General features: G+C 37.5%; 1 long non-coding RNA gene across 1 annotated transcript in view; it reads right to left on the bottom strand.

The window, feature by feature from the left end:
- LOC114888313 overlaps nucleotides 1-24,364 on the bottom strand; it is a 43,286-nt gene that overhangs the window by 8,059 nt on the left and 10,863 nt on the right. The gene's annotated exons all lie outside the window — the stretch shown is intronic.

Raw genomic sequence — 24,364 nt, 5'->3', positions numbered from 1 at the left:
TGTGTGTGTGTGTGTGTGTGTGTGTGTGTGTGTGTGTGTGTGTGTGTATTGTTTGGCAAGAGGGATTGATAGCACAGTTAACAGTCTTACTAAATCTCACCATTGGCCCCAATTTTTCACACCTCCCTGTATCTACATCCTTTGCTTAGGGAGTTTGCAATTCTTCTAAAAGGAGTTTATATTCACCTGCCCCTTACGTTTGAGCTTGGCCACGTAACTTGCTTTACCTAATGCCATATGAACAGAAGGGACAGTGTGCCAGTTCCAAGACTAGACCTTATGATAACACATCTTTTCTCTTCTTCTCTTGTGCCTCTGCCATTTCCATGTGAAAAACATGCTCTAACTAGCCAACTGTTCCAAGGGAAATGAAAGACATGTGAGCAGAGTCACCCCAGACAACCTACAGACCAGTGTTTAGAAGCAAAATTACTCAAGCTGTTCCAGCCCAAAAAAGAGCTGCTCACCTGAGCCAGCCTAAATCAGCCAAGCCTACTGACCTACAGATCTTTGCCAATAGCTGATTGCTGTTTTAAGTCATCAAGTGTTGGGGTAGTTTGTTACATAGCATTATTGGTGTATAACTCAGTATACACTGAACAAAGTTGTTAGGGAAAAGTCTGTCTCTCTCTCATAAAGCTTCTCAAAATACACTATATACTTTCCCTTACATGTGCTAATTTAAACCTCTTAACAGCTTTACTACTGAAAGTGTCTATCTGCCTAACTGGTGACTCTATACCAGAGAAGAAAGGGTTGATAAAGTTGTTCTATAATGGAAAAATGTCAATTTTTAAAACCATGAAAGGCCAAAGAAAACATAAAATTGTTATTATAAATATATAGAATTATCAGTAAGATATTCTAAACACCTATCTTTAATTGTACAAAAATACTGCTATCAAACAGGTTTTAAGGATATGAAGCTTGTTGTTATGATACACATTTATCATTGTCATGCTTTCTTGGTGGATTGACCCTTTTATCATTATGTAAAGTTCCTCTCTGTCTCTGGAAATTTTCTTTGCTCTGAAGTTCATTTTATCTGATATTAATATAGCCACTCCTGCTTTCTTTTGATTAATGTTTGCATGATATATATTTTCCCATTGTTTAACATTTGATTTACCTATCTCATTATATTTGAAGAGAATTTCTTGTAGACAAAATATAGTTTGATAATTTTTTACTTGCTCTGTCAAATTCTGTTTTTTAACATGTATTTAGACCATTTATATTTAGTGAAATTATTGATACATTAGGGTTTATTATTCCATTTTATTTTTTGATTTTCTGTTTATTTTCTCTCTTTTCTTTTTCCTGCCTTCCTGTGTCTTACCTGAACATATTTTAGAATTCCACGTTGATTTAGCTACAGTGTTTTTTAACGTATCTGCCACATTCTTTTTAACAGCTGCATAAAAATTCCATTGTATGGATGAAACTTAATTTATTTAATCAGCTCCTGGTTCATTCATTCTTCACAAATATAGCCTCTCCGAATTGATCTGATATTTCTAATTCTAGACCTTTTTCAACTATGATACTCACTATATCAAGGAGTTTTATTCTAAAATAGTATTTACAGCTTATTTTTACCAATAAGAGTAGTGATATTATTGAAAAAGTTACCACCTCCTTGGGCCTCATTTTCTCGCGTGCAACATAACATGTACAAATACAAGTGTATTTTCTCAGGCTATATTGGTTGTAAAATCAAAATAAAATAATACTAATACAGATTGTTTTGTCCCTGACGACAGCCTCTATAATGGGACTTCTGAAACACTCCCCACACATATTTTTCTCAGTGGCCCTGCGCATACCTCTTGTGTCCTTTAACACAGCCCTATCTACAATATTGTGATGGAACTATTTTTGTTTTGTATTTTAGCTCAAGTTTCCTGAATTGATGTGGCAGATATATCTGATGCCCATTGGGGGATCTGAAGGAGTCTTAATACTGCTAGTGCAATTTCTCCTAAAGAGATTTTTCTGTGCAATGTCATCACACTGTGTTGGAGATTTTTTGGTATTAGAAATAGAATTACTATGTTCTGGTTGAGGAATTGGATTTATGTTTTTAAGGATGTCTATGGAATGCAAAATTCAGCAGACAATTTTTTGTTACCGAGCTCACTTGAAAAGCATAGACCTCAAATGGTTTATGATTCACCAATTAATCAATTTAACTATCATAGTTTCTATATCTTAAACTATGTGTTGGATGGTCACAATGAAAATTTCCCATACCGTTGTTTTTACTCAATATAGCAGGCCTATGAGAATCAGATACATAATTGGCCAAATCAATCACTCAGCAATCATCAGCTAAGATACTTAGAAAATACTGACTCATTCAAATAGCAGTGGATTCAATGGCCCTGTATTACAGTTTGACTCTATCACCAAAAAAGCAGCAGATATATTATTACATTTCCTTTAAATTGGTGAGAAGTCAGTATTCAAACCGTTAAATAAGGTGTTAACACTCTAACTCAAAATTCTTCAGCTTTAAGGCGTTGAATTGATTCTTCTAACAGTGTAAAAGAGTTTTTCCAGGTAATTTTCTATTCCATTACCACACGTGATGCACAAGAGTACAGCTACACATCAAGTTTTGGGCGGATTTTTTTTTTTTTTTTTTGCGGTCCGCGGGCCTCTCCCGTTGCGGAGCACAGGCTCCGGACGCGCAGGCTCAGCGGCCATGGCTCACGGGACCCCAGCCGCTCCGCGGCATGTGGGATCTTCCCGGACCGGGGCACGAACCCACGTCCCCTGCACTGGCAGGCGGACTCTCAACCACTGCACCACCAGGGAAGCCCTGGGCTGACAGGTTTTTTACTGAGTATTTACAGAGACTATTATCCCAGGTTGTAAGGATCAGCACATCATGCAGATCTTTTCGAATTTATCATTATGACTTTTCCTGCAAGAGGCACAATCATTTTAACGATGAGAAAACCTGAGCAAATGGTGACCTTTCGACTCAGAGGATCAGCAGTCAAAGTCAGACTTCTTAACTAAGAACTCCATTGTGCCATGCATTGTCAAGCCTCGTCAGGTTGTCTTTACTGCTCCAGTCTGAGAGAACAAGGAATCTCCCAGAAACTTACATTTTACAGCAATTTGCATTAACATAAGGCCTGGCAGGAAGAAATAGCAGCTTTGTGGTGACATATTTTATTATTTATTGGTTTAAAACCAGTCGTACAACGTGCAGGTAACATTTCACTCTAGACATCATTCAGACTTTCTTATAATGGTTACATGTTTCAGCTCCAGGACGGAGTCAGGCAGTCTGGTTTAAAATTCTGCCTTGGTACGTTTTAGGTGTTTGAATTTAGGCAAGTTCCTTATTTATTAGACCTCAGTTTCTTCACCTGTAAAATGGGGCTAGATTTTTCATTTGTTTGTTTGAGTTCATTCATTTTGGTCCCAGTCTTTTATATTAGAAGTTTTCCTTGGAAATCTGATGACTGCTACCTGAGTTCATGTTTGTGAGGTATGTTGGGCGGGGGTGGTTATTGAGTGGTGAACTTCTAAAGGGGGTGAAAAGACAGGGAGCTGAATTTTTCATTGAGGGAAACTCTAATGTCAGCACCTGTATTGTTTCTTGGGCTTAGTTCCCTAAAAAGGAATCCTCTGATTTTCTGCCTGGGAGGGTATAAATCTGGTTCTCAGAATCTGAGCAGTGCAGTCGGTGAAGGAACACCCTGATAAGCAGTTCACCAAGTCAGACTCAGTCCCCTTCTTTTTAGGACAGGACCTTATCCCCACAATCAGCTGTGCCGACCTCTACAGAAAGTCAACTCTAGTTTTGATACCAACCCCCACATACTTGAGAAATGACTAAATAAGATAATTTGCATAAAGAATTTAGTAGAATTCTTAGCACTTACTTGGGGCACAATAAAGTTAAATATTATTATTGTTACTATATCTATAAACTGATATACTGTCAGACTTGCTAGTACACTTGCACAATAATTGCACCAGAACGTGTGCTTAAAGATTACTTGAAGAATGAGGAGAAGAGAGAAAGAAAACTATTCTAGTGCTAAAAGTTATGCAAGATCTCGTTTTATTTCCTTGGGTATTGACGTTATACAAATATAATACTCAAGAGTCCACATCATCTATGAAAGAATACAGAACAGTCATTCCAAAATAGACTGGTAATTCTAGGAAGTGAATCTGTACAATAAATACTAAAGGAAGCTTTAGAGACAAACATTTAAATCTTCATTCTCGAGTTAACAGTTTTTTCCAGAAGCGCATCTTTTTATTTTAGTCTTTAAAATAGAATGTACCTTACTAAATGTGCTTTATTTCTACTCTCTACATTCCATTATATTTGCTTACTGAGACACTTCTTGGGTCTGAGAAATAAAACATACATATTGCTTTCCAGAGTTCAAAACCACGTTGTCTCTTTAAATTAACACCCATTTCTCCAGCAGAGGGAGCAAATAAGTTTTTGCATTTTCATTTCTACCAAATAGAACTTCTGTGAATTCCAATGTGCTACTGGATAAAATGTGTTGAATAAGAGACTATATTGAAGAACAAATTTGTAATGAAAACGTATCAACTAATCTCGATAGCATATATTAAATGCTTATAAAACACTTGTGTGTAAATCCTAAGATTTCTTTTTTCTAGAAGCACTACATCTGTGAAGATTTAATTCAAAACATTAGCCAAACAAAGAAAAAATGTTTTTAAGCTCTTCAAATACTAAAGTATACGTAGTGCATTTTTAACAGTAGTCTGCTCTAGAGTTTTTTGGTTTTGTTGGGTTTTTTAAACCCGCCTTTTAGAAAGCTAGTAGTACAAACATGCCAAATAAACAATGGAAAAAAATCGTTACACATTCTGAGATAAGCTGTTTGTGAATTAATTGTGTAATATGAAATTCACATTGGAATATCATGATCTAATTATTTAGGCCTCAAAATCACAATTTTTACGTTGTGATTTCTCATATTTAATATCAAATCATTTGAATAATTTTAAATGGCTTAAAATTTTGATTTAATAAAATAAAAATTCTTTAGTGAGTTTTTAAAATCCTATCTTACCTAGTTTTTCTTTCAGTCTTAGAAATAATAAATTAATAGTCTTTCAAATTAATGACCATTCATTCTGAGCAATCCTAATAAGACCCAAAATTTTATTATAGACTTTGAGCAAGGAGAACATTTTTTATGTGTACCTATTGCATTTAGCATTTATGAATTCTTAATATGTGTCCTGGAACTAGGACTGATAGGTTGGATTTCTTGAGTCAACTGATCCATGTATTTTATATATATATATATAAAATCATTTACAAATCATTTTTAAGGATAATTTTCTAACTTGATTTTGTTTCTTTCATTGATGTGGAGGCACCCGGAAACCTTAAGAAATTTGCGTACAGTTGCTAAGATGTATATATTTAACCATAGCAACTCAGATGCAAGCAGCCTGGAACACTGGTAGTGCTTCTGACTTCAAGTTTAATTACAAAGATGGGGGACAGGTTAAATATTCCAGTCTGACACCATCCCTCAACATGACAGAATGTACTTGCTACAGTAGAAAATGGTTACCTTCGGTGAAAAGGTTGGTGTTTATTCACCAGGACCCTAGTTCCTGACAGCTCCTCAGAGATGACTTCCATTTGCTTGTTACACTGCATATGAAAGACAATGCCTTCTTCCCCAATCCTAAATACCTATAGGAATCTGGTGATGATTTCAGTGATTTTACTGTAAAGTCCCTTACCTCATAACTGCTGTCTCCAAAGTGCTGGAGAAAATATACAAGGCAAAAAAAAAAATGATTTTTTGCTCACTGAGTGTCACCTGTGTGCCTCTAGTCCAAACTAGAATTCTCTCTCCTTCACCAACATGTCAATACAATCACCAAATACTTTGTTTCTACCTCCAAAAGTCCCCTGAATCTGTCTGCTGCTTTCTCCTTTCCTACTGCACTGCCCTTGCCAGGGATACTGTGTCTTAAACTTGGGCTCAATGGCCTCCAGACCTGCTCATTCCAGGTCAGTCTGCACACTGCAGCCAAATTTGTGTCATTAAAATCCAAATCCTATTATGGTAAGCCCCTGTTCACTCCCAGTTTCTATTTGTCCTTAGTACAAAGTCTAAACTTCTTCAGTGGCTTACAAGAATGTTAACTATTTGAACCTGCCTGATTTTCCAGTTCTTTCTGGTGTTACTCCATGTCGTAGGCAAACTGATTGGTTATTTCAATCTTAGGTCTTCTTCTCAACTTTATCAATACTTTCCCTAAGTCAAGGTTTCTCAAACTTGGCACTATTGACATTTTGGGTTGGCCTTGTTCTTTGTTGTGGGAACTGTCCTGCGCATTGTAGGATGTTTACCAGCATCGTTGGCCTCAACCCATCTGATGGCAGTGGCACCCAGCCTCCAGACAACCAAAAATGTCTCCAGATCTTGCCAAATGTCCCCTGGGAGCCAACATCATCTCCTGTTGAGAATCACTGCCCTGGTGAACTAACCCAATCCATGATTTTATATATCAAATACGACAAGAGTTTTATAAGCTAGATCTCTTTCCTCCTTCTTTTCCACTCCCTCTCATTTTCTGTCTTTCCCTTTCCCCCACCTCCCTTTCCCTCTCCCTTTTCCCCTCCTTCACCCTCTTTCTCTCTCATAGCAGTTCAGGGGTGAAGTTGTCCAACTCCAGTATTGTTGGGAACCCAGTTTTGGTTTTGTTTTTGTTTTCTGGCTTTATCAAATTAAGAATTTTTTCCTCATCCACAAGGCTTAAGATGACTCACTACCATCGTGTCCACGTTCTAGCCAACAAGAAGATAAAAACCAGAAGTGAGTGAGCTTTTTCCTTTTAAGGGTGTAACCTAAATGCATACATCACTTCTACTAGCTTCAAAGAAGGCTGAGAAATGTAAAACTCAAGTTTCCATTGGAAAAATAATAGTATTAATAAAAATAAACAAATAAATGAATAAAGAATCAAAGTGGGAAGAATGCATATCAGGGAACAACCAGCAGTTTTTGCCACCATGTGCCTCCTTGATCACCGAAATAGCAGATGTTCATCTTTCTTTTCTTAAAAAAATGCATTCACATTTTGCCCAAGGAAAACAACCACAAAATTCCAGCCAGTTCCTGCACCCATATCAAAGTCCAGGGTCTCTGAGGGATAGCTTTCTCCATAATCTCCTTATGTTGCTTCTCCTGATCAGGAAACTATGAAGTAAAAGAAAAGTACTGTGTTCCCCATCACTATAGACACACACATGCTTACAAACTCAATACCTGATCATGTCATAGAAACAGGAGAACAGTAATTTTTAAAATAATAATTTAATAAGAACTTTCCTCCAAAAGAGGGAAGAATAGGAAATGCACAGTAATCTCTGGTCCATAGGAACTATCAACTCCTGCTGGGCAGAAACTGGGAAGACTCCTGCCCAGACAGGGACTCAGCTTCTGAGTCAATTCCATCTGGCAGCCCCTGATTCCTGTACCCCTAATTCTACTTCCAGAAATTTCTTCTGTCTTTTTATTCTCTATGGTCCCATCAAAGTGGGAAGGAAAGGAAAGTCTGCCCTTCCGAGGGACTACACTTTTGCAGCCTTATTCCTGCTAGTGAAGGTTTGGGTTCCTGAGGGTCTCCGCAGAGGTGAAGTAAATCACAGGCTTTCTAGGTCAGGCTTATGGTTTCTTTGATTACAGTAAATTTCTGGCGCTAGTCTCCATTAGAAAGACTTCTAGAAGTTTTGAGTCCGAAGGGCCTCTTGGCCCTTCCAATCTCCCTCTTCTCTCAACTTAATTGTGGCTTCCCTTAGAATTTGAAAGAACAGGCTTTAGAAAGAAGGCAATCTCAATAATCTGATCTTTGTTGTTGACAGACAGAAATATATAACAGGAGAAAATCTTGGGGTCACAGTCTTATTTCCTACTAAAGCTACCTCCTCAGAGCCACCCTCTATAACTGCTTTAATTTGGGGTAAGATATAGTTAGTTGGTTTTTTCAGCTCTGCAGAGTCCAAATTACTAGACCCTCATTCAACATAGATCACAAGATTCTCGTGGATATTTTTTCTATCTTCACCACCATGTAACATTGAGTATGACTCTTAGCAAGTGTTCAGTAACTGTTTTTCAGTGAACTTTAAAAGTTGGCTAACTACATAAAACCTGTGAGAAGGGTCAAATAAGAGGCAGGCTTGGTGAGGCATGTTTAAAGGAGAGATCACTGTGGCTGTAATTGCTACAAAAATCCTATGGAGGGGCAGGTTTTATGGAGAACTTTCCATCCCACTGACTTTTCTTTTTTTAATTCAAATATGTCACATAATTTTCAGATCAATCCCGTGAAATAGATAATACATTGCCAGTTTACAAAGGACAAAAGCTGAACTTCAAAGCTTCCTCCTGTTAAAAAACAAAATTCAACTGAGTAAAATTTAACGATCTTGTTGGCTTTATTCAGTAATTCATGAACGAGGCAGTATCCAATCTAGCAAATAGAAAGGAGGTCTAAGGAGCTGTACAAAGTAAAGGACTTTATAGGCAGAGGGAGCTGGAACAAGGAAGTTATACTTGACAGAAAAAGTGAGTTGATTATTGCAGGTTACTTTCCTTTAGGGGATGGCAGGGGTCTACCAGGCAGGTGACCTAACTAGTGCTGATAAGGTGATCCCCAATTGACGGCTTTAAGATTCCATTTCCGGGAGATCCAAAATTATAAAGTTAAGTCTTGGTTTGGTGACATGGGGCTTAGCATAAGTGACTCCATTTTGGTCCTACTGTCTTACACTTTCTACTGTTGCACAACCAGCAAGAGGCAGAGCTTGGTCAAACCCACTTCTTCCAAATTTCAAAATCTTTGCTCTTCTCATTCTCTAGAACTGCCTCTTGTGTGATTCTAGGCCAAGGAGAGGTGGGGAAGAGTATTCGAAACAGAGAGACAAGTCATGAGCAAATGGTGCCAAAGGAAGAAAAAAAAGAATGCTTAGAAAAGAATTAGGTGTATATATATATGCCTGGATTGGGGGAAAAGAGTGATTTTGTACAGAAAAGAAAAAACTAATGACAGATTAAACTGAAAAGACCCTGACAGGAACAAGTATTGATATTTTGAGTGTTTAATGACTAAGTCTCCTTGAATGAGACTCCATTTTGCTGAATTCCAGTACAAAGCAAGTTGTGCTATAACAAGTCTGCATTTTATGGGTAGATATTTTAATGCTTGCCTTCTTATTTTTATGAGATAATTATTGTTTGATTATGTGGAATAATGGTGTGTTATTGTTTTCACAATTTTGAAGGAAAAAAGTTGAAATTTCCTTTCTTTTACAAATATAATTCATGCTGTTTAATATTTACCTCCTTCACTCATCTTATTGTCACTGCCACAAATAACAATGAAGTAAATAACATTTTTCATTTTCCTTGAACAATTGTTTAGGAAAAGTTACTTTAATCTTAGAGGATGGAATGATGGCTTTTTTTTCCTCTGAATGCTTTTATCTCACATAGGAAATACAAAAGATGCACAAATGAGTTGATTATCTTGGTACCCATTTTAGCAAGCTGGTTTCATGATCAGGAAATTCACTGTCAAAAGAAAAATTAGGGCATTCGATAAATGGATTAGATTTAGATAAATGGATCTCGGTAATTAGACTTTTTTTGGAAAGATAATGTATTTGTTAGACGTATTTAGGCACGTTTATTTAATAAATATCCCCAGGAGATGTTAGTCCCTCTTGTATTTAATCGTGATGCATTTCTAAACATATCCTGAGGATATTAGGGAATTTCCTGCTCTGTTAGTGGGCTGCTCCAAAGTTTCTCTTAGTTTCAGAGATCACAGAGATCTCATCCCAGCCTTAAATGACTATTTAAGGAATACTGACTAGAATAGGTGATTAGCAATGGGAAATAGTTTGTGTAATTGAAATTCATCTTGGGCCAAAGGAGACAGAGGAGGGAGAGAGGAAAGGCTGAAGGGTCTAACAGTTTCTTACTTGATATTGGATATGTTTGCTCTTAAATCAGTACTATTATCTGGCTCAACTGAATCTCCCTTTTAACCTACAGACTTTTTTATACTAGCTCAGGTAGGCAAGGCAATTTCATCATGCATTCAGAGTGAACCAGTCACCAAAAACCAGTAAAAGTCCTGGAATTTATAAAATAGAATGTATTGATATCATCATCAATCAATCAGCACATAGGCACATGTGGCACTTTTCAGAGGAACATCAATTGTCTATCAACAACATATAAAACAAACAAATGTGTTTGGGTTTTTGTATACACATATTTATAATTCCAATTACAGAGCTAAATTTTGACCACCGTAGTGATAATAAAGAATTTATATGTTCTAAAAATGGAAAAAAAAATACAAGAATCTAATAAAGTTTATTATAAGTGTGGATGGTTACTTTGTTGAGAATAAGTTGAGATTAGAAGCAAATAATATCAAATTCAGAACAAGACAATGTGTGCAAAATTACTTGAAGCAGTTTAAAGCCTTCACAAACGTGAATTAAATGTCTTAAATCTTGCTCAGGTCTGAACAGGCACATAGGAATAGACAAAATAATATATTTGAAGAACTGTCATTACTTTTATTTCTCAAATTCAATCAGATTGGTCCTTCAATGATCATTCTGCTAAGATGTGAGGTAGAACACAAAATTCCTCTAGCAACTGAAGTAATAAAAAGAGCAATTCAAAAGTTTTTCTTATGTGCTGCCATTGAGATAATCTGAAAGGAAAGTACAAGCTAAAAGGACTCGAGATGGGATTCTCCCAGCAAAATGCAGAAATGGAGGTGGCAGATTGCAGACAACCTGGAGTAATGGAAAAAGTAGAAGCTGGGGCTTGTGTCAGACCTTTTTAAATCCACCTCCCCATATACAGGCCATGACTTTGGTTAAATTTTAATTTCTTACAGCCTCAGTTTCTTTTTTTCTGTTTTTAATATTTATTTATCTATCTATCTATCTATCTATTTTGGCTGCACCGGGTCTTGGTTGCGGCACGCGGTATCTTTTAGTTGCAGCATGCGGACTCTTAGTTGCGGCATGCGTGCGGGATCGAATGCAGGACCCCTGCATTGGGCCCCCTGCATTGGGAGCTCGGAGTCTTACCCACTGGACCACCAGGGAAGTCCCACAGCCTCAGTTTCATAATCTCTGAAGTAATGATGATAATAAATGTCTCAGGAGAGATAATGAGACAAAGACGTGAACAAAGGTGCTTAACATAGTTCCTTACACATAACAGACATTTAAAAAATATATGATATTCCTTTTCCAAACAAATGAAACAGGAAGACCTTGTTCTTATAATACAATTGGAAAACTACAAAACCAAAGTGACGTTGTGGGCCACAGAGAACAAAATTAGCATTTGTCCCCTTTGTTAGTAATGAAAGTGAAGACATTGTAACTCAGGGTTTATTTCTATATAATGGGGGCTCACCCTCTGGTTATCAGGTTAATATTACATATCATTATAAAAGTTGGTTAATGGGGCTTCCCTGGTGGCGCAGTGGTTGAGAGTCCGCCTGCTGATGCAGGGGACACAGGTTCGTGTCCCGGTGTGGGAAGATCCCACATGCCGCGGAGCGGCTGGGCCCGTGAGCCATGGCCACTGAGCCTGCGCGTATGGAGCCTGTGCTCCGCAACGGGAGAGGCCACAACAGTGAGAGGCCCGCGTACCGCAAAAAAAAAAAAAAAACTGGTTAATGAAAATAGCCAAAGTGCTTATCCAGCTTCTGTCTCCTGTTCTGGTTCAAAGGTCAGAATACTGGTTGTGCTTTTCAATAATGTGCATCTTAATCCCTTTTAACTCACCAGAAGTGAATTTACTGGAAATTCTGCCTTAAATGACCTATACTTCTCACCTTTAATGTATCATTTTGTGGCACCATTTTCCATATTCTCACAAGTCTACATGTCTTATCAAGAACTCAGGAAGATGCATCAGGCACAAGTAATATGCTTCCATTTGGATGATAAATGTTTATTATAGGCATCCACGGCTGTAAACTTCCCTCTCAGCACTGCTTTAGCTACATGCCGTATATTTCGTATGTGTATCTTCATTTCTATTCATGTCAAAGTAATTTCTAATTTTCCTTGTGATTTCTTCTTTGATCCACTGGTTATTTAGAAGTGTGTTGCTTCATTTTTATAATACATACTTGTGAATTTTCCAAGTTTCTTTCTTGTTGATTTATTGCTAATTTTATTCCATTGTAGTCAGAGAACATACTTTGTATGATTTCAATTCTTTTAAATTTATTAAAGTTTGTTTTATGGCCTAGCATGTGGCCTATCTTGAACAGTGTTCCATGTATACTTGGGAAGAATGTGTATTCTACAGCTGTTGGGTAAAGTGTTCCAAAGGTATCTGTTAGGTCTAGTTGGTGCATAGTGAAGTTCAAGTCTTCTATTTCCTGTTAATCTTCTGCCTGGTTGTTCTATCCATTATTAGAAGTTGGTTATTGAAGTCTCCAATTATTACTTTTAACTTTTGCCTTGTCTGCCCATCCACCTTCATCTCAAGACTATCTATCACACTGTCTACCACAATCCACATGGTTATGGCAGTGGGGCTTCTAGTGGCCATGTTTTAAATGTTATCAGGTCCTACTCATCACTCATGGATTGAGAAAGATCAGGAGTGAGCATTCAAACCTGAACTACTCCAATACACTAGGCACTTTCCTAAGGAAATTAAGAGCTGGACCAGAGAATCACCAACACTATTTTTCAATGGAACAAATAATGGCTTATACAAGAAATGGAAAACTAAGGAAGACAGGCTTTAATCAGATTTATATACAGATACAGAAGGAGAGAATAAGTACATGCCCACAAAAGATTTCCCTTTTTTTTTTACCTCCATTCTCCAACTCAATCTGTTCTTAAGGCCCTACTATAACTCTGACCTTGGATCATAGGAAAAACCTCTGTAGCATCACAATACATGTCCCATTTTTACATATACTAGCCTCAAGAAGTTTCTATTTATTTCTACCAGAAAAGAGCAATAAGCATATAATGGAAATATTCTTGTTGCATTAATGAACAGCTCAGTTGATAAAATAAAATGTGGGGCAAATTGAAAACATCACCTAGAACTGGCATTCCAAAAAGAATACCAGTTGTGGAAAATGGAAGAACTTCTTTAACAAAAAATTTCTAGCAAGAGATTTAAATCTAGAAAGTTAACCTAAGAAAATCAGGGATAAAAACAAAAACATATATGTACTAGTAGACCATAGTCACATTGTTTGTAATAGTGAAGAATGTCAAAAAATCAGAAATTATATGTTTAATATTGTGGAATTTATTATATATTATAAATTACTTGGTATTCATAAAATAAAATATATATAAGATCATAAAATTACTATGAAGATCTGTCTACCTAGATACGAAAGAATTTCTGTGCATTATTAAAGGAAGGAATCCAAATAATTTTGTAAATCATCCCACTTTGACAAATAAGTATCTGTTGGTGTGTCTGCGTGTGTGTGTATAACGGAGAATATTGGAAGGATATTCTTCAGCAATGTGTTAACAGTTATTATCCCCTGGTTTGTGGACTGAAGGAAAACTTTTGCTAAACTTAAAAAAAATTAATCTTGTTTACATTATTTATAATAAGCATATATTATATAATTACAGGAAATAAAGCTATTTTTATTTTGATAAAAAAGAAAGAAATGTATGTGGCCAGAGAAGATTTTTCTGTTGAGAAGAAAACCACAGAAACTCAAATGTTAAAAGATAACATGAAATGAAGTCAAAGTCCAAATCCTGGGGCACTGAGAAAAGGCCTTGTGTCCAGGTAGTGTGAAAGAACTCCGGAGGACTGGGTTATTTCTCTTTTAGTAATTCTAGAAAGGTAGGTAGGGAAGTCTGGTAAGGGGTAGAAAAGAAGTTCAAGTTTGATGGATAAATTTGTATCCTAAAGATGCTGAAGAAAATTTTTGGAATATCTTCCAGGAACAACAACAACAAAAACAAATGGTAGGAATGCCTTGGGTGTGGACTTAGGCCGTTTAATTCTACTAAGTTAATTTAACAGTTTACCTTCCACCCTGTGCAGACCTTCCATTTGTCTTTCTGTGCCCTCCAGCCCTTGTCTCCAACCCCTCTGCTCGGTGAGTTCCAATCGGAATCAAAGCCAAGGCCTCCGCAGCCCTAGGGATTCTGGTTTGGCTGACGGGAGGGAGAACAGGCTGGACAGGAAAGGGGGTGGAGAGTGACACTAGTTAGATGGTTCGTTCCTCGGGCGGCGCCTTCCCACCCACTAAAGCGGACAGGGCTTCTCTTCTCAGCATTTCTATCCTCCTCACCCCTCCAAGCCTAAGGATGGAAATACACCCCTCTGCCAGTGTAGCACTCAGCCCCTGGGGTTCCCTGCTCTCTGCTCTCACCTCTGAAAAGAGTTCCTTTATTAAATTCCTCCAATTACTCAGCATGATGCGCCAGCTGTTTCCTGCAGGAACCTCGCGAACACAAAAACCTATCTGTAAAACGGATTAGCCGGTTCTACCCTTCTGTTCTTTATAGGAAACTACTTCATTAGGTAATTGCTCCTGGAGCAATTACGAAGGATTCTGCAGCAGACCTGGTCAGCACTAGGTCCATATCGCCACATCTCTCCACTGGTTTCTTTCATTTTCATCCCCTAAGCTAACACCTGTTCTTCCTGATTGCCAAAACCCTTCCACCCATGCACAGGAAAGATGGAAGTGCCCGGAAAAATGGAAGTGCCCAGAAATGTACATGCCCCACCGCTACCTCACGGCAGCCAATCAATGACACCAGGTGTGGTGTAGAAACACTTCGGCTCCCTCATCCTTGCCTAGGACAGATCTGAGTCTGACATAGCCTCTCTCTGGATACACGTCGCTGGATTCAGTCGCAGTTGCTCTTGGTGGGATTTAACTTGATATCACAAGCTTGCTTTGATTCCTCCCTTCCCCTCCCCACCCATCCCTTCCCTGTTTCAGGTCCCCACTCATCGATGTGTTTTTCCTGGATACATTTCCTAATAAATCACTTTCACTTAAAGCCTCATCCCAGGGTCTGCTTCCAGGCAACCCAATCTAAGTCCGAACTGCATGATATGCATCAGAAAATAAATTTTAGAAAATATAAAATGATACAAAATAATAAGAATTCCTTTAAAACAGGCAAATAGACATATGTCTGAAAGAAATCTGTGTCAGGTAAATTTAGATTTTTTTTGATAAATGGTGATTTAATATAATTAATTTGGGGCATTGACAGAATTTCCTAAAAAGCAATGCTCAGGGGAGAACTGATTCACTTTCTCTGACATCATTTTAATGTTGAGATGTTAAATTATAAGAGCATGAACTCTGATGAGCTCCAGTTATCTGTTACGTGTGGGTGTGGCACTTCAAAGGGTAAGGAGGAAGCATTCTGCTGTTTTTTCATAGAACAACAAGATTGGAAAAAAGCAGTGGGTGCTCATTGAACTACCTCCGCTTGGAGAGGTCTCCCAGCCCCATTTTTCCATACTCCAGGCCCCCCAGGACCTGACTCATCATTAACTTCTCTAGAGAAGAACAACCATCTTTGCAAAATCAGAGTGAAGGATGAAGAGACTAAAAATACACCGTTCATTATTTTCCTATTTCAGCCTTTACTTTGATAAATGAGGTGACCAATCCCTAGGAGTTTAAGTGGTTTACACAAAACCATTCAGATCATTAGTGGAAGGGTAGGGATGTAGACCCAGGTGCCCAAAGTTCTAGTTAAGAGCGGTTCCACTACTGATACTAGCTTTTCCACTTTTAAAACTACTAAAATATTCTTCCAGATTCTAAGAGAGATACAAATTTAATCTTTCACCACCTTTTGATTTTTTTTAATTGAGAAAATTATATCAGAAAATTAAATGATTTGCTTACTTTAATTACAAAAGTTGATGGAAGTTAATTATTTATAAAGTCATTAGAAAGTTTACCTTCTTTATTACAAGGCTGACTTAAAAGTGAGGGATGGAAGAGTGTGCGCCACCCTCTCTCCCATCCCAGAAGGCAGGCAGTGTCACAGCCCCCCTCCAGGAAGGGAGCCAGGTGTCACCAACCACTCTGAGGAGAATGCTTAATGTAAAAAGACATGTTTCATAACCAAAATGGAAGACGTATATTCAAGTCAACAAAAGAAACATAAAATATTGAAATAATTTCCTCCCTAATCTTTTCTTTGTTTATTTATTGAGCTGAAAAGATTTCTAAGCAATTTGTCAATTTAGAATTTCTAAGCAATTTGTCAATTTAGAATGAAATACTGAAAGAATAATTACAATATTTCTATGCCTACAGAAGATAGTACTGATGTAAATAACTTTTTCAAAAAAGATAGCCTGATAAATTCAGGTACCTAAATTATTTCCATTGGTACATTTTTCAAAACCTAATAAGCAGGCATAAGATCTATGAGTGAGCTCTCCCTGCACACTGGTATCCCTGGTTTGGGTTTTGGTTTAGGCCTGGCCAGTTTGAATACACTTATAAAAGCCATTCTACAAAGTTTACATGCACATCGATGACTATAAGTTAAAAGTGAGAAGATATAGTACATGACAGACTCCGTAGGAACAAATCTTGATGAGAAAGTTAAAAACTATTTTACAAACACACTTAAGAGTTATCAAATTTTGCTTGTGCTTTCTGATCAGTTTGAATAGCATACATAGTCTAAATGCAGGTTTTTAATTATTTTGTAAAGCTTCCTTTCCAAGAGAAAAGAGACCACTACTAAATTGATTTTTAGTCATTTACAAATTAAAACTCAGAAATGTTATACTGTCCTGTGATAAAACTACACATTCTATTTCTGTAAAGTTTGCTTCCGCCTACATGCAAAACTAACGTTACTTGTTAGAGGAAGTTATGGAAAGAATAATTAACTTTGAGAAAAAAAGAACTATAAATGTGAACAAAATAATACCCTTTAGAAAACAATCACCTCATAATTAGAGCCATTCTGGAGAAATTTAGTGCATGTGTTTGTTGTTTTTGTTGTATGCAGACACAAAATTATCTTTGAAATGGAATCTTTATTAGTTTCCTCTAACATTAACCTCTACAGCAGAGACCTGAGCCTAACGTGAGAGTTCAAACTCAAATCAACGCTCACCAGCTGTGTGACGTTGGGCAGGTTAATATAACCCTTCTGAGCCTGTTTCCTCATCGATCGAATGGAAATGTTAATAATAGGAATTATCTCATAGCACTACTGTGAGGATTAAAATGAATCAATACACAGAAATACTTAGAAGAAGGCCTGGCACAGAGTTACACTGTATATGTTTCATCATTCTTGTTCCCATGTATCATAGTTGCTCAGTAAACATTTGCTGAATTAAATGCTCCTCCAAAATAAAACAATGTAGAGCAGTCCTAATCAGATAACACAAAGTATTCTCACATTTGATAAATATGCAAGTTTGAAGGCTGGTATTTGCAAAGCAAGGAGTGGCTTATGCAGTGCTATCTGAGGGGCTCTGAGAACCCCCCATCATTCGCATAAATTCTGCTCTAGTGCCTGAAGCCCACCCAGTAAGACTTTGGCCAAACCACTGAAAGTCCATTTAAAAAACAGATGATAAAGAGCGGAAAGAGGTGATATTACATATTAAAACATAGTCAACCACTGAGAACAAGGTGGGGAATTTAAACAATACCTACTGATACTTTAGCCATATAGTTTATTAGATTAAGCCAACTAGTTACAGTCAGTGGGATTCTACCAGAGCAAACAAGGAAGCTTAACAGGAGACTGCTGGAAGGGCTCTGTGATAAGGCAGGAGGAATAAATTGCCTACTTAATTTTTTTTCAGAGGCTAGCATACCTCTGTCATCTCAGAATGCCATCAATACTATTTTAAAACAAGAATTTTCAACCTCAGGATGTAGGTGGTAGTGCGTCTAGCTTTTAAAGTCACTGACAAAAAGATCTGATAATGTTCCATGTTATGACACTTCCATTATCCCACAAAATAAAGACTTTCTTGTTTTTGTTTTTGTTTTTTTTAAAGTGGTTCCATGCTTCAAAGGGAAAGCTTGTCTCCACCTAACACTGGTGGTTTCATCTATACTGCGTGCAGAGTACAAACTGCAGTGCAGGAGTTAGTGTAGATCAGTTGGTGTCCCAATTAGAGAGCCTGACATTGGGTTACCACGGTAGACACTGCTGCTATATAACCTTGACCTGAAACATTTGAAGGCGGACAAAGAACTTAGAAACAACTGGTGTGCTGTGAGGCGCAAATGGCGCTAGTTTGTAATACACAGCTATTGAACTAATTCCAGAAAGTTCAGTGCCTTAGTATTACTTTGAGTTCCAAGGTCTGCGTTAATATGCTCAGTGTGTGTGTTATGATAGGAACTAAAGATTGGAAGCTATGTAGTAACCCTTCGATACTTCTAATGAATGTTACGTAAACTTGAGGCGGGGGCAGGGGGTCTCTATATAACATGCCTCTCCTTCCTTCCCAAACTCTGATAAGACAGATACAGCCATCAGACTGATGGAGGCTAAAGTGTCAGTTCTCTTAAGGCTAAAATCTAGCTCATAGGACACAAGGCAGGTGTGCTGGCAGATGACCTGCTAACACTCATGTGAATTTCCTTTTCACACTTCCTAATCCCAAGATGTGGCAGAAGCAAAGTCACTTCCACTACTCATGGAAGACAGCAGACTAGAGTGTACTTTCTCTATAGGTAGGCCGTTCTCTCCCACAAAAAAGAAAGAGTGAGGCAAACATGCCAGCTCCCTCCTCCTCACTGATAAATTAGAGAACTACTCCTTTCTACATAGAGAGAGTCCAGAAAAAAACGTCCGGCATGTAGTTTTCAGCAGGGGTGCAGACATATTACCAGAGGACTTTGGGAAATGTACGTAGGTGCACCTGGCATTTAGCGGGTGAGTGCCAGAGTTGCCGAACATCCTACAGAGCACACTACACTCCCAGGCAATGAACAATCATCCTGCCTAAAATCCAGTAGCACTCCAGCTGAGAAGCACTGCTGGGGACCCTTTCACAGGGAAACAGGAATGGCAAGGAACGAGTGACCCACAGCTTTGTGAGTGGATGTGTGTGTGCATGTGCATAGCTGCACCTATGGGAATACAGCTAAGGTCATGTGAACTCTTACTTGCTCTTTTTAAAATTAAGGTACTTATCACCCTTTTTAGCGGACAGTTCTGAGACATCACTACCACCAAGATACAGGAAAATTCTATCATTCCAGAAATCCCCCCATGCCTTTTGCAGTCAGCCCTTCCTATGCGAATCCCCTAGCAACTACCAACTTGTTTTCTGTCCTAATAATTCTGCCTGTTCCAGAATACCATATAAACAGAAGCATACCTTTCAATCTGGCTTCTTTCACTTAGCATAGCCCATCTGAGATGCATTCATGTTACTGTATGGATCAGTGTCTGTTCCTGCATGTTGCTCAGTAATATTCCACTGTGAGGATGAACCACAGTTTGCTTATCCATTCCCCCATTAAGGGGCATTTCGTGTGAAGTTTTAACCTTTAGAGATGTAAGTTGCTGGTAAAATACATATCTTTTACAGGCCAGGTGCAAACCTGAACTTGCTTCATCCTTTCCCATATTCTCCACCAACTCCTCCAGAACACCAGTCTGATTCAGGTGACCCCAATTTGTGAACACACATTTCTCATACATGCTACTATCACATCATTTACTACATCGTAATAGTCAGTTTCTCCTAACAGACTTTAAACTCAATTAATATTTACTGAATACATGTTTGAACAAATGAATGACCAATGAATGAAAGGGCTCTTACACATGATATATCAACAATGATTTAAGCAATATATCAGCTATCAACTCAAATATTTTGTCCTCCAATTGCTTTGAAAGCAGAAAATTTGAAACTACCTGTCTGCAAAAGGATTTGTTGCTCAGACATTAAATTTTAATTTCTGAGTGTGTAAGAAGTACGTCAGGAAAGCTTTACCGAGACTTAAGTGACCATTAATTATGACCATAACTCCTTCAGCTGGGGGCACTTCTTTTTGACTTATATGCTGAGCCCTGCAAGTCTCCCTACTAAAACCACCAAACCTATGGGTGGTCTTGGGGACCCCTCAGCACACCTGGAATACTCAGAAAGGGTGGGAAAAAGTCCGAACATAGTTCACTTCAATATATATTTTCCAATACAATATCTTTAATAACTTTTTCATAATATCAATTTTTCTAAAATATACTGTTTCCATCCAAACCTTGAACTGACATATTTTGATTATTCTATTTGTGAAAAGTGTTCTCAATATAGCCTGAATGGCACAATCTAACTTCCCTTCTATAAGAAATAAAATACCTTTAATATTGATTACTAAAGGTTGTCTCATCAAGATTAAACTGATAAAGATCAAAATGCATTTATTTTATCCACATTTATAACTTTAGAAAATGAGTAGAAAAACATAGTTTCTCTTTAATTTGTAATGAGATATAATATAAATGAATATACTATAATAGCTAAAATTAAACTTATCTGTATTCTTTGAAAAATGTTTATGTGCAAGTATTGAAGTCCTAGATTCAACTTAGTAGAATAATTAAATAACAATCAAGCATCAAAGTCAGAAACAACCCATTTAACTATATATATCATGACTGAACTTTTTTAATGTACTCAATGAAATGGAAAGGCATATATACTGTTAAAGTGAATCTATCCCTGAGCTACTATATGATTTTAGACTTTGTCTATAGATGGCAGAAAATATTAAATATTAGATGGTAAAATAAGATAAGGCTTAGCCACAATTGGAATATTTCATAATATGACTTATTATGAATCTCAAAGAAATCATAACAAAATCTTAGCCTTAGACTTTTAGTCAATGAATCATGAACAAATTGGTAGCACTTGAAAATACTTCAGTTAGAATTTAAAAGGCATTGTCAATAATCTATGTTTGCTTTGGTTATTTGAAAGTAATTTTTAAAAATCTTCCCAAGGATGAATATTGAGAATAGTGGAAAAGAGTGGTTTATTTTTACATACATGGGAAAAACATTTTTACTGTCCACTATTTCATACTGATATTTGTTTAGATGTGCTTTCCTGAGACTCTCCTGCTAAAGTAGTGCACTTTTCATAAGAGGACAGATGATGAAAATAAAAAGAAAACCTTTGAATAAATGTGGCCATCAATCCCACAGTGCAACGCTACCAAACACCTGAATTCAAAAGATTCCATGAAGATCCCATACAGAGCAAAATACCCTGCTTTCTAAATGCCATACTCTATGCTTAAGAGAATATGTACAAGGAGGGAAAGATGATAATCTCTGAGGGGTTTTGTGCTTTGTCCGTCCTTAAAGCTTTCACAGAAGTATCCAAAGGGGTCTAAAACTCTGTAGTAAGATTTGGGGTGAAGAGGGATGCTTTACTTAGATAAAATGGAAGAAGTATTATTGTGAAAGCAATCACAGACTAATTTTAGGAAAGAGTTCATAGTAAAGTGGAAGATCTGAAAACTGTCCCTTAAAAACACCTGGGCTTGGGATTCCCTGGTGGCGCAGTGGTTAAGAGTCCGCCTGCCCATGCAGGGGACCCGGGTTGGTGCCCCGGTCCGGGAAGATCCCACGTGCCGCGGAGTGGCTGGGCCCGTGAGCCATGGCCGCCGAGCCTGCGTGTCCGGAGCCTGTGCTCCGCAGCGGGACAGGCCGCGGCAGTGAGAGGCCCGCGTACCGCAAAAAGAAAAAAGAAAAAAAAAACAGCTGGGCTTTCTTACCCCTTGGAAAGTTTTCTTTCACTTCCAGATTATATGTGTCCCAGTTTGAAGGCCGCTGGTGACAAAAAGCGCTTTCCTAAATGTTCCAAGAGTTCTTTCTATTGATAACTTAACTCCCACATCCAGTTGCAAGTAGGACTATATTGCTGACCTGACCTGCTATGGATCATATAGGATAAACTTGGAAATTGAGACTTGTGCTTAACTCATTTCCGGGGCTTTCTTTCTAATGGTTTCTGTGGTTCTTTGTAGACTCCACACCACTTCACTCGCAATGTGCTGGCCTTTTTATTACTGTGTCTTGTCAGCATAGGTAGCAGCTCTATTAAACTACTAATGATAGTAATGTATTTTGTCCTGCCCGAGAAAAACAGTATTATCAGATATAAAATCTCCAGTGTCAAGAATATATACCCCCGACATTAATGCAGTGATTTATGTTGGTAGATCTTACTGTGAATGTCTTTGTAATGCAGGCAAATATGTGCATTTCCAATGTGGAAATGAGCTTTTGTGTTTCTTATGTTAAAACTTGGGTTCTTTTATAGAAGAACTCATGGGACGTAAAACATAAAAAGTGGAGAACTACTGGTTTAGGAAACAGAAAATCAACTGGGGCAATAACCATCCCTTTTCATATATCTCTGGTCAGCGATTGCAGAATTTTGAACCATGACTTCCTATAATTTAGTTAATAATTTCCCCAAACCAGAAATAACATGTATGATTCTCAATATATTTTTAATAAAGCTTTTTCTAAAAGTATAACATTAAGGTTATCCAATCATCCAGAATTAGCATAGTCATTCTCTAAAGTGGTTAAAGTAGTGAAATAAATTAAAGGAAACTAACTGAGGTGACACAGAGATATATCTAGAAATAAAACTCAAGGCAATTTTTGGTTCAGTTATTTATCACCCCACCAAGCCATATCTTTTGTAGTTAATAATTACGCATTCCTTCTCTTACATTGTTTATGCCCTTTGTACCATCAGTCCTTCCAAGTGATTATTTGGAATATGTTTTCAAATATTGGCCTTCACTTTCCTCCTCATCTGTGATATTTTCAACACACCCAATAGTGATAGAGGGGAGAGGGAGAGAGAGCGATGGAATGAAAGGCAAGAGGAAAACTTTTTAAAAGATTATTTTGAAAATCTGGATACAGATGAATATCATGTTAGATAGATGGTTACATATGAAAATAACCCATTCTATCTGTTAAGAGAAAGAAAAATAGAATCATTATTGCTTATAACATCCTACTATTGTCATACTATTTCTACTATAGAAGGTTCAATACAGTAACAAAGGTATCCACATAAAACAAGGTTAGTACCAACTAACAAGTAGAATTGAGAATAAATGAATCTCTGATTATTTTTAAAAATCTAGAAAAACAACTTTCTATTTAATTTATATTATAATTTGTTAGCAACCCAGTTCAGCCTATTCAAAAGAAATATGTTTCTACTGCATATCTATAATTCAAATATAAAGGAAAAGAAACCAGTATAAACTATGCATTCTGTTATTATATTTAATTTCTTTGCTTTATTAAGTACATCCTTACTAGCTCTTTAGAAACCAATTTTTTAACCAAGATGGCAGTTTCAGGAATTATGTAAAAAGTTTCTGCACGGGCTTCCCTGGTGGCGCAGTGGTTGAGAATCCGCCTGCCGATGGAGGGGACACAAGTTCGTGCCCCGGTCCGGGAAGATCCCACGTGCCGCAGAGCGGCTGGGCCCGTGAGCCATGGCCGTTGAGCCTGCGCGTCCGGAGCCTGTGCTCCGCAACGGGAGAGGCCACAGCAGTGAGAGGGCCGCGTACCGCAAAAAAAAAAAAAAAAAAGTTTCTGCATATTTCTTACTTAAAATTTCAACTGGACTATTTTACAGTTTCTAAAAGATAATTCAGACCAATCTCATACACAATAATGTGTATTTTTTTCAAGAGAAGTGATATTTATGCTTTGCCAATATCTCAGAAAGCACAGCTATCCCAATCGCTATAAAATGAATAGTAAAATGTTACGAAACCATCTATAGTCTGTCTATAAGGGCAAATGAAAATATTAAGGAAACCTTCAGCTATGTGGAAAAAGGGAAATATGTAAAAAGAAAAGTTGGTCAATTTACTTGAACTTCTTTTCCTTCAAATATCCAAGAGTCAACACATAGTGATTACACAGAAGTTAAATAAGCTGAGAAAACCTCCAAATATTTGAAATTCACATTTTTCCTTCAGTCTTAAATTCCTCTGAGAATTGCACTTAATTCGGAAATGCTTGGGAATGCAGCTCCTAATTCCCCCGAAGAGAAGTTTCTTTCCATTTTGATTTCCTCAGCCACAAACTAATCAGTCTCAATTGCTCCCAGCTGTGATTTCTTCTCCCAGGGGTTGCTTCCCGCTGGTACCCAAGTAGTACAAAATCATGCAGTTTTGTTAAACTCCAGTAAATACATGGGAGCTTTGTAGAACTTAATTTACTATACAGGAGTTCAAG

This window comes from Monodon monoceros, unplaced genomic scaffold, assembly GCF_005190385.1.
Source record: "Monodon monoceros isolate NGI ecotype Baffin Bay Population unplaced genomic scaffold, NGI_Narwhal_1 Super_Scaffold_8, whole genome shotgun sequence".
Lineage (NCBI taxonomy): Eukaryota > Metazoa > Chordata > Mammalia > Artiodactyla > Monodontidae > Monodon > Monodon monoceros.
Note: the sequence above shows the minus strand (reverse complement) of the source record. Positions and strands in the feature narration are given on the sequence as shown.